Genomic DNA, 10,751 nt, shown 5'->3' with positions numbered 1-10,751 from the left:
GTTTTGTTTGTTTGGGCCAAAAATTGGGCTAGGAAGAAGGGATTGAAGAAATTTGGGCCTTCTCTTGACTTGTTCGAATCTATGAAGCCCAATTAAAAGGGTTTACGACCCATTAAGGCAATTGGGATCATTTATGGCCCAACAAGGTATATTAGAGATAAAATGGATTATTTTAAACCCACATGGCCCAAAATACTCTAGTTTCATGATTGTGGGTCCAATTAGAGCTCAAATAAGATTCCTAGACCCAAAATAGTCAAATTGAAGGTTTATTGGTCCAAAAGGCCCAATAAGAGGATCCTAGTCTATAATGAACTTGAACCGAGATTTCTAGGGTTTTCAACCCATAGTTGAACATAGAGTTTGGATTCCTAGTCCATAATGAACATATGAGATGTATTGTATTTGGTTTTGACCTTCATTCATGAGTTTGGATTCAAATGGACGACGTTGATTGAACATAGAGTATGATATTCACTTAGAGTACAAGCCTTACAATAGATGATGTTTTCATGAGAATAGAATTTCCTATCAAAAATGCTAGTTGTGACACAAATTCATCTAATTTTTGTTCCAAAAAACAAAAACAATAGAACCTTGATTCATGGTGATACGTAAAAATAATAGTAGTGTTTATCTTCACTTTGTATTGTGCAATTAGAGGTGAATCAATGACACCCAAGTTCGAATTAGGACTAAGAAACCCAATAGTAAAGTAATAAAGGTTATTGGTCTCTCCTTCTTCTGGGGACCGTTGGAGTTTGTAGAGAAAAATAGAAAGAAAAAAGTTAAATAAATGTATTGATGAAGAAGAGAGTGTATTATTAAAGCCGCCTAATGTCTTTAGAAGAAATTGTTACATTCAGAGGCACACCGATTAAAAATATTACATCGAGATTGAGAGAGTGCGTGTTGGTATAGAGAGAACAACTGGTGACGGTTGAAGAAAGTAGTGACAAGGCTTGAAGCACGACTCATGAACTAGTAGGGACTGATTATGGAGTAGATCGAAGACACAAACAATTACGGAACCAAGAAGGGAAAATGAATAGGAATATAAGAGAAATAAAGAGGCTAAAAGACAATGAGGTGATTATATGTAGGGTTGTTTTGGGAAAGAGGAAAGGCTCATCAATGAAACATGTCTTCCATCTAAATTTGTAGAGCGGATGACTCACTTGGTAGAAGCTTTCCATTTTATTCTGAAAATCTCCATCCCAACTCGCATAAGAAGAAGAAAAACAAATCCAGACGCGCCAAAAAACACTATGCATGAAGAACATAAAATAATCTCAACCCATAAGGTTTTTGTGTATAATATATATATATATATATATATATATATATATATATATATATATATGTAACATCCCAAGGTTCAGGTGCAGCTATTCAACCCCCTTCTTTTGTATTGTGGTCAAGTTTAGCCCTTTATTGGAAAATGTGGCAAATGAGTACACTGGGCGTACCCAGAGTTACGCCGGGCGTACCCGGCCCAGGTGCAAAACCCTAATCTGGCTTGTGCACCATTTAAAGGGTGCGAAGGCTCATTTCTCAGCCTCCATATCAGTGAGTGAAACCCTAAGAAAGAGCCTCCCATCGTTCTTAGTGTGTGTGAGTGTTGTTGGAGCTAATTATGCATCGGTGGCTTAGTGAAGAAGAAGGAAAGGAGCTTTTGGAGGCTAAAGCTTGAAGTGCAAGTTTGGATCCGAGATCTATAGAGAAAAGGGCTACACTTAGTGGTATAAAGTTCAAAACTTTCCTCTCCTTTTTGGTTGGTTTTTGCATGTGTCATTTCTAGGGCTAAAACCCCCTAAGGTGGAGACTTTATGAGTGTAAGGTGCTCCATGGTCCGAGATCTGTCCCTTTTCAGTGGTATTAGTGGTTTAGATCCATAAAGTTTCCATCTTGGTTGTTGATATGAGGTTATGCTTGAGTAATAAGCCTTCTAGAGTTAGAGAATGGGATATTATGAGAGTTGGTGACTTGTTCAGCCATGCAAAGGCTTAAAGTCATCAACTTTATGGATTAAGAGGCTTAGAAGTGGTCAGATCTAGAAGTTGGACGTGGGTCTTAACTATTTAAGACCTCGAGAGCTAAAGGGCTGAAGCAGGAGAGTACGTCGGGCGTAATCCCAGTACGCGTCGCGTACTGGGTGGTATTCCCCGATTCTGAGAGGCAGCCGGGTATGCTCAGCATACACATCTGGTACGCGCAGCGTAACCCGGAAAGTTGACTTTTGGTTGACTTCTAGGGTATGCTCTATAGTGGGGCCTTTTGAGTTATGAGAGGGGTAAAATGGTCTTTTACCCTTCTGAGAGTGTCATAAGAGGACATAATATAGCCTTTCAAAAGTTATATTAAATAAGGTACTTATTTAATGTGATTAGGCGGAGGCTAGACCAGAGTTTACCGAGTTAGAGATTTATCGAGTTACCAGAGGTGAGCCTTGTCACTATACTTTACCTAGAGTGGTAACAGAGTTATGTGTTAGAGATATTATATGTTATCTATGTGAAGTGTGGCACTGCATTATTTCTATGTGATTTATGCTGTGTGTATATTAGAGTTAGGACCGGAAGGTCCACAGAGCTAGGACCAGAGGGTCCGCAGAGTTAGGGCCCAAGGGCCCACAGAGTTATAGCCTCGAGTGGCTAATATGTGCTATATGTGGTATTTTTAGGATTACGTGCCAGTGAATTTGTATGCTATTTATGTGTTGAGATTTATTGTGATATGTGATATGCATGATTCAGAGTTATCAGAGTTAGGGCCTTTGGGTCCATAGAGTCAGGGCCAAAGGGCCCACAGAGAGTTGGGACTAGAGGGTCCCACTGAGACACACTGACTAGAGGGTCAACAGAGATTATAGCCCCGAGTGGCTAATATGTACTAGATTGGTATTTTGGGGAACTCAATAAGCTCCGTGCTTACAGTGTTTGTGTTATGTGTTTCACGTTTTCTCAGGATCTCGGGACGGCACCGGCTCGATTGTACACACCAGAGGAAGCGTTTGTTTTGAGGATCCTAGTTTATTAATTGAATGAACAAAATAGTCATGTATTGTACTTTAAACAAAAATGGGATTTTTATGAAAAGTGTTAAAGAGATAAGCGATTTTAAATGAAAAGTTTGTTTTTAAAATTTCGGTGTTACAAGTTGGTATCAAAGCCTTGGTTTGAGGGATTCGGATGCACCTTCGGGTAAATCTGGACTCAAACTGAGGGAGTAAGAAAAGTTTTCAAAGAAATGATTTCCTATAAGTGAATAAGAGTTCAAAGAGAAAGCGAGAAAGAGCAGTGTGTACAATCAGCCAGAGCCCAAACGGTGATTTCCCAAAATACCTTTACTTTTGTGTTATGAGATATTTATGACGCACTTTATGAGATATTATGCATGCTAGAGACATGCTAGGTACTTCATATCTTAGGACTAGAGTGGCCTGATTTGTGATTCCTTAGCCTAGGAGTTGATTTTATATGTGATGTGATTTTGAGTATTATTGAGAATATTCAGTTGAAATCCTTTTAGGGATTTGAGTAGATGAGTAATCTAGGAGAGACGCCTAGATGAGAGTAGTGGTGCTTATCGAAAGAATAGTTAGAACCCGCGAGGGGTAGAGTTGCAGAGTTCGGTGGTACTTTTGAGAATGAGCAGAGTAAGCGGAGTTATCACTTAGAGTGAGTTCTATGTATTCTTTGATGCCCAAATGCTACTTGCTTCGTGCTTTGTGGAACTCTTGATGATGGGAGTCAACTACCAAATGAATATGACGATATTCAGGAGGTAGATGACTGGCATCATTAGGAGCTCTTCAGCAGCTAATGGCGGAGAAGTGGGAGGACCAAGGCAGAGCCTAGGGAGTGACCTTAGCCAGATGAGTACACTGGCGGAGTGGTGCATTTCGCTGAGGAGCGAGCACATGTGGCGGAATTAGTAAACGAGAAGGTTGAGCAGCTACTTAGGAGCTCTGGAATGGTCCGTGTGGAAAGTATGGGTAGATGTGGCAGGTAGTATGGGCCCGTACTACCGAAAGAAGAGGACCCATACTCGATACTGGGAGTATTCTGAAGGTTCTAAGTAGCAGATTGAGGAGTGATGTTATGGTTCGAGTACCATACATCAGAGCAGATTGAGGAGTGATGTTATGGTTCGAGTACCATACATCGGAGTAGATTGGGGAGTGATGTTATGGTTCGAGTACCATACGTCGGAGTAGATTGAGGAATGATGCTATGGGTCGTGTACCATGCATTGTAGCAGATTGAGAAGAGACGTCAGGGGCTTAGTACCATGGTTCTTAGCAAATGATGCTTGTGATTCTCCGGTTATCCGATCAGGATTGATTGGTGGAATTTGGACGCGATGGGGTTTTAGGCCTGAGGGCCATGATTGAGTTCAAAGAGGCATCCCTTGAGAGGGAGGTCGGGAGCATTTCAGAGTATCTTGGATGTCAGATGTAGTCGCAAGACTCAGGGATTGGTAGAGAAGGCATTTATGAGGGATTGCGGACTGAGTGAGCAATCATCCGAAGGAGGAGATGTCACCTTCTGTGACTTTTTGGGTGTTATTTATGTTTCCTGTGGGAGTAGGAGAGGCGTGAGATATTATTTTTGGGTTTAGGAGTAAACCCTACAGGGTCACATTGATGTTGATGTTTTCCATTAGAGTATCAGGCAGCGTGTCTGCCGCGAGGAAATGATCTACCATAAGCAGGAAATGATCTACCATGAGCAGGTCTAGCCTTTGAAAGTTATATTAAATAAGGTACTTATTTCATGTGATTAGGAGGAGGCTAGACCAGAGTTTACTGAGTCAGAGATTTACCGAGTTACCAAAGGTGATTCTTCTCACTATACTTTACCTAGAGTGGTAACAGAGTTATGTGTTAGATATATTATATTCTATCTATGTGAAGTGTGGCACTGCATTATTTCTATGTGATTTATGTTATGTGTATATCAGAGTTAGGACCGGAAGGTCCACAGAGCTAGGACCAGACGGTCCGCAGAGTTAGGGCCTAAGGGCCCACAGAGTTATAGCCTCGAATGGCTAATATGTGCTATATGTAGGATTATGTGCCAGTGAATTTGTATGCTATTTATGTGTTGAGATTTATTATGATATGTGATATGCATGATTCAGAGTTATCAGAGTTAGGGCCTTTTGGTCATTAGAGTCAGTGACAGAGGGCCCACAGAGAGTTGGGACTAGAGGGTCCCACTGAGACACACTGACCAGAGGGTCAACATAGATTATAGCCCCAAGTGGCTAATATGTATTAGAGTGGCATTTTGGGGAACTCACTAAGCTACGTGCTTACAGTGTTTGTGTTATGTGTTTCAGGTTTTCTCAGGATCACGGGACGGCACCGGCTCGATTGTACACACCAGAGGAGGCGTTTGTTTTGAGGATCCTGGCTTATTAATTGAATGAACAAAATAGTCATGTATTGTACTTTAAACAAAAATGGGATTTTTATGAAAACTGTTAAAGAGATAAGCGATTTTAAATGAAAATTTTGTTTTGAAAATTTCGGTGTTACAATATATATATAAATATATATATATATATATATATATATATATATATATATATATATATATATATATATATATATATATATATATATATATATATGAAGATTCAAATGAAAAAAATTATGAAATTGATAACCCGAGAACAAATCTATACCACATTTTTTGTCTGCAAAACCCTCATGCGTACCGGCACAACGGAGGACTGTAATATTCATATATGAATATAAACCACCACAACCACCATTGGGCCACATATTTCAAATTAACCGCTTAAGCGAAAGACGGAGAAGGTAGTATTCATAAATGAATAGTGATAATCATGTATGAATATGTAAGTATATTCATATATTCATATATTCATATATGAATATATAAGTATATTCATCTATGAGTAAGTCTATGTTTATTCAATCGTGATTATTCATGTATGAATATGGTAGTTGGAGATAGAGGTCATGATGGCAGTGACAGTCGTGGTTCCGGTGGGTGGCAGAGGTTCCGTGTGGGCAACGTCCACTTTCCTTTTTGTGAGGTGGCATTACAAAAATGTCGTGACCATGCCAAAACACCGCCCCTTATTTTGTTTTCGTCTATTATCTTCGTTTTCGTTTCCCTCCGTTGCCTCCATAACTGATGAGAATTGTTTTCGAGATTTGAGAAAGCAAAGTTTGATTTGAGTAATTGAAGATTTAGAACACAAAGAGTAAATATTAATCAGATCTCATATTGACAAAGACTGATTACAACATAAGCAGAAAAGAGATATCAGTTACGAAAAGTCTCTCTCTCTATTCTAACCTCGGTCCCTTATTTATAGGGAACATGAGTGTACAAAAAATATACTAACTCTAGACATTTCACTTCGCACAAAGATGACTTAGTACAATAACATAAAATACGAAACTATACAAAACACTATATTCGACTTTTACAATTTTACATCTACATTCTCCCCCTTTGTAAACAGTCGAAGCTATTCATCCCATAAGCTTTTGAATAGCTGAGTGTATTGTCTTTCGCACTTCTCCAGACCAGGAGATCACTATCTTGAGATCTTTCTTGTCTCTTTCATTGTTCTTCTTGCAATTGTTCATACGAACAATAAAGTGTGTATATTGCGAAGAATTATATCTTTCAATCTCTGAGACTTTAAACAAGAACTTCTTAGGTTTCCCTTTTGTATCTCTTCCAGAAAACACCATGCCGAACGGTTTCAGGCATATTTCCCCAACAACATATTTCGATAATGCTGATTGAGATAAAGTTTCTTCCCAAGGAACGTTCACTTCTCTTCCCAACACATTAGCCAGTTTTTCATCAGTAAGGGCCAAACAATCAAAGTAGTTGTCGATGAATGTCTTCACATGTGCGAAACCTATCTTGAACACTTCAGTCTCAGAGCCTTTGAGATTATTTTCTTCCATATGCTTCAAAATCAGAGCCACTTGAATTAAATCATTGCAGTTCATCAAAGGAAAATCAGCTACCATGAAGTCATACTGCTTGTTGTCTGCTCGGATAACAAAATAACAAAAATTTTGATGCATGTCTTCAAACAATACTTCTTTCTTGATTGTCAGCACCTTTTTGATCTTCATTAAAGACCAAACTTCATCTGGATTCTTCCCGAAGACAGCATGAAATCTGATTTTCATGTGTATATAATCATCAGGATTATCAAACTTCTCACTAATCTTGTATTGAGAAGTGATGAATAGCATTTCATTTATTGGAAAATCCAGCTGACAATTGTCTGAATTCGCAATATCATAACTTCTCTTTGGCTTCTTCTCGAATTCGTACATTTCCCTCCCGACAACTTTTGACTCTATAGTTTCGTAAGAGTAAATCTTCGCATGATCTCCTTTGTTCATCGTGGGAGGATCACTTGCCCTCTGCCTCATAATGCTTTGTACTTGCCTCATCCTTTCCAACTCTGCTTCAGCCTCAGCTTTCTTCTCCTCTTTTGATTTTTCATATAAAATCCCTTTTCCTTTTCCCACCATATCTGTTTGAGGTTTTGAACTTGAACCTCCTTCTTTTTCTCCAATAACGATTCCTTTGGCAATCGTTTTTGTGGTTACTGTGGTTGAGGAAATTGGCTTTGTAAGTATGGGAAGAGTAGTTATAAGTTGAGTAGATATAACTTTCCCAACTGTCTTCGCATCCTCTTCTTTACTTAAGATTTTCTCTCCCCCTTGCACCCCTGTGAAAGCAGGTGGGGCACTCCTTGGTAGTAAAGAAGTAAAATTGGTGAGTGAGAATTTGTGTAGTTGAAGATTGCGAAACCACCATTTTAAGCTCAGACACCAACTTGGTTAGCTGATCAAGCTTCTCCTTTGTTTCTTCAGTATGGGCTTCAAGAATAGGGACATCAACAAACTTTTGTACTCTTGAAGAAACCTTCGCAAGTTCAGATTTCAACTCTTGAAGCTTATAGTTGACATCTTCCCGAACTTTCTTCACATCTTGTACAAAAAGAACATGACGTTCTTTTGCAGCAGCTTTCAAATCCTTGACCTCTGAAGAAAAATTGCTCCCTTGTGCTTGAATGCGAAGCTCATTATTCTTGTCGGATTGATCAACCTTCTTCATAATACGCTTCTCAGCACCTTTGATCATTACATCAACCTCCATAGCTAAAATAGAAGACATCCTGCCAGAATCAGCTTGCGACTGAATAATACCATTCAATTTCTGATTCAGGATTTTAAATTGTTTTCCTGTCATAAGCATATGATTAGGAATATCCTCCTCTTCTGAATCAAAATAAATGTCTTCAATTATCCCTCCAAATGCACCTCCTTCAGCTTCATTATCAGATAAAGGTTGCGAAGGTTGAGGATTTTCGGGTGATTGAGATGGAAAAAGTGTTGTAAATGGGTTTTGAAGAGCACGATCAAAAATTGATAAGGTGGTGGATAAAGTTGTAACCGGAATTGAAACAATTGGTAATGAAATAGGTAAGGAGATTGGGATTGTGGTTGCAACACTCAGGATAGGTGCCCCCATATCAGATACGTTGACAACCGTATCAGAAATAGGTACCTCCTCAAAAGCTGATTTGGTAGTGACTATTTCGAGTGGTTTAGTGAGTGGTAAGGTGGTAGAGATTTGCGAAGTATGGATGATAGGTAACGAAACATTTACCATAGATGTCACTGGTGGAGTTTCTGGTACTATTTCTTCATCAGATGATTCATTACGAATCACCATCTTCCTTCTTTTGACGAGAGTACGTTGCATGTTCTTGGCAACATCTTCAGCTCTTTGCCTTTTCTTTCCTGGAGAAACCGGAGCTGGAATATTGCGAATAGTAACGCCTTTACTGCTCACCTCAGCCTTGCGAATTTTCTTCAATACCCCAGACTTAGAAGGTATTATTTCTTTCTTTGACTTCGATGAAGTTTCTTCAATCTGAATATCTTCATCTTGAACTTGTTGTGAAGATGAACCTTTCGTATCCTTCTTTATGAGCTTCTTCTTCTTTGATGGAGCAGCAACATCCAATAATACTCCAGTCTGCTCTGATTGATCAATTGTTCGCAAATATCTCACCAAGACTTTGTGAGTTTGAGATACCTTGCGAAGCATCGCATCTGGAATGCGAGCCACATGAGTAAAGATTGCTTCATCATCTTCTACTGTCTTTGGAAACTGATACAAAGAAAATTCTGCAACTTCAACATCCTCCATTACTGGAATTGCTTCTTTTTCATAGACCATCTCCAGAATCAGGCTCCAATATCTTGCACACGAAATCCCCTTTTCCGAATTTGTGTTTTCAAGACTCTTAACAAATTCCATCCATAATTGGGTTGCATAATCAACGTTTATATCATAGTATATACCCATAACCATAGCATATACTTCCATTTGTCCTCTATCCAGTCCAACTGATCTTCCTGTAAGACATCTGAGAAAAATTCAAAATAAGAAATTCCATATGCACGGCAACCCAAACTTTCGAAAGTCATTGATCTTCTCAAGCTCTGGTTGATGACCCATCTCGTTGAACATGTGAATGATTTGAGAGTTAACATGTTTGACAAATGGAGGGTTGTTTGGAATCTGCAAGAATTCAACAAACATCTTCTTGGACAGTTTGACCCGTTTGTTGTTGGTTAAGTTGAATGTTATCACATCCGTTGTATGATTGTATGATGTCGTTAAAGCTGCCAAGGATAACCATGTCATCGAAACAGAGAAGGAACTAAACATGGCAGTTGACAGAGGTGATCGTTTCAGGGCAACAATAAGCATCTTCAAGCCTTCAGGATAAGAAGATACATTTAGATCAACTTGGTAGTTTGTGCTTTGGATTTTCATCAGGGATTGAGAAAGAACTTCATCAGTGTTGGATTGAGTGGCTTCCATTTTTAGGGTTTGAAAAAGATGAAGTTTGATCAAGGTTGAAACTTTGGAGGTTTGTGAGATTTCTGTTTGCGTAACCGTACATAGTGTTCTTGATCCCCCTTTTATAGGTTACTCAAATTGATTTGAAATTAAAGCGGGATGCATTTAATGTTATCTGATGTGGCACCTTGAAAATCGGATCATGAGTGCAAAAGATAACCATGCTTCAAAAAGTAACTGTCACATCTCCTTGAAAACCGGATAGAATACCAACCATCTTGAGTACACAGCCTGTCAAGTTTCCCGTTATAGAATCTGAACCGTTAAAACCCTTCGCATGGAGTCAAGGATCTTTCACTTTTGGGATATAAAGTGAAGTTATATGCCAGATTTGTGAAATCATCAGTCTGAGTTGGTTTTACTCAGAACCTTAAGGATTTCGTGTGTGCATTGTGTCAACAGAATAAGATGAGAATCAAAAAATTTGGAATTTTGTGATGTCAAAAATTTAATTTGACATTAATGCAGTGAAACCCCAGGCAAAGGTTGCTTCGTTAATCATCAAGAGAGATAATCAACAGCTTGTGTAGTTTCCCGTGAATTACAATCGAATACTTGTAGAGAAGTATCGAAGGGCTTCTTTTAAAAGACATTTTGGATTGGTGTTAAATTTCATTACATATCAGCCTTAACATAAGGTGAGAAATTGTAAATGAAATTACTTGTTTGACCAGTGTAGTCAGTGACAAGTTGGCTTGTGAAAATATTTATCATGACTAGGATTTGCGAATGAAACTTACACATAAATCATATTCAAAAAAAAAATTGTTCTGGATCTTGTTGGGTAACAAACAT

This window comes from Lactuca serriola, chromosome 1 (genome assembly GCF_051521515.1).
Source record: "Lactuca serriola cultivar US96UC23 chromosome 1, Lser_US96UC23_V15, whole genome shotgun sequence".
Lineage (NCBI taxonomy): Eukaryota > Viridiplantae > Streptophyta > Magnoliopsida > Asterales > Asteraceae > Lactuca > Lactuca serriola.
The sequence above is the reverse complement of the archived record's forward strand: the minus strand, read 5'-3'. Positions refer to the sequence as shown.